Source organism: Octopus bimaculoides, chromosome 20, assembly GCF_001194135.2.
Source record: "Octopus bimaculoides isolate UCB-OBI-ISO-001 chromosome 20, ASM119413v2, whole genome shotgun sequence".
In the NCBI taxonomy this organism is placed as follows: domain Eukaryota; kingdom Metazoa; phylum Mollusca; class Cephalopoda; order Octopoda; family Octopodidae; genus Octopus; species Octopus bimaculoides.
The window spans coordinates 27838903-27840219 of record NC_069000.1 but is presented as its reverse complement, the minus strand read 5'-3'; the positions used below and the strand labels follow the sequence as shown (position 1 = coordinate 27840219).

The window sequence follows — 1317 nt, the reverse complement described above, 5'->3', positions numbered from 1 at the left end:
GACATCATGTTTCTTCAGATCATAGTCCATGTTCTTGGGCGAAATGCTGGGTGGTATTTCATCCACTGCTATATTCTGAGTTCAAATTCCGCCTAGGTCAACTTTGCCTTTCACCCTTCCGGGGTGAATGACTTAAATACCACGGAAACACTGGGGTCAATTTAACTGACTAGTTCCCTCCCCCAAAATTCCAGGCCTTGTGCCTTTATTAGAAAGAATTATTATTATTATTATTATTATTTGAAGGTGGTGAACTGGCAGAATCATTAGCATGCTGGGCAAAATGTACAATCTGTAGCATCCATGGACATCAGGTAGATCATGTTCATGTATTTACTTGTTTCAGTCATTAGACTGCAGCCATGCTGGAGCACCACCTTGAATTGTTTAGTTGAATGAATCAACCCCAGTACTTAGTTTTAAGTCTGGTACTTATTCTCAGGCTCTTTTGCCAGACCACTAAGTTACAAGGATGCAAACAGACAAAGACACACACATACATATACACATACATACATACATACACAGACACACTCACACATATACACATACATACATGCATACATACATACCATTACATTACATTACATTACATACATAAATGATGCAGATATACATGTACCAATTTATGCTGACAGAAGAAAATGAGGTCACAGTGGAGTAGTGATGTACATTCATGAAGATGTCACACCATTTATTCTGTTGTCACATTCAAACGTGACTTGTGATACACTCATAGTACATTGAAAGCAACTTGATGTGGTAATATGTACACAATATTATCCATTAAACACCTCAAAACATGATGGTAAATTTGAGAATAGCCTCAGATACATAAAAGGGGTATTGACCAACCTGTACCAATACATCAATATAGTCATCCTGGGTGATTTCAACCTCCCAAATGTTAAATGGTCTGAATGCCACCTTCTCTCTTGAATGTCATTTCATGAACAAATGTATGCAGCATCATTACTTGAACTTCCAAATATGCTGTTTATGGAACAAGTGATACTCCAGCCAACCAGCAGTAACAACATCTTGGATCTCTGCTTCATAAATAGGAGACCCCTTTGGTCATAAATGGCCATGGGATTGCACCTAGAAAGTTACCCTCCGAGGCACAAGTCCGGGCAAGGTTGTTTGTGGAAGGCCAGCAGTCTGTGGAAGGCCAGCAGTCTGTGGAAGGCCAGCACACCAGCCTCCCCTCTCCACAGCACTGATGCTATCCAAGGGAAAGGCAAAGGCCAATATAGCTTGGCACCAGTGATGTCGCAACTCATTTCTACAGCTGAGTTAACTGGAGCAACATGAAAT

At 40.5% G+C, this 1317-nt stretch overlaps 1 protein-coding gene across 2 annotated transcripts in view; it reads left to right on the top strand.

Moving 5' to 3' along the window:
- The window catches only part of LOC106867745 (5-oxoprolinase), a 255283-nt gene that overhangs the window by 24305 nt on the left and 229661 nt on the right, over nucleotides 1-1317 (top strand). The window lies entirely within an intron of this gene.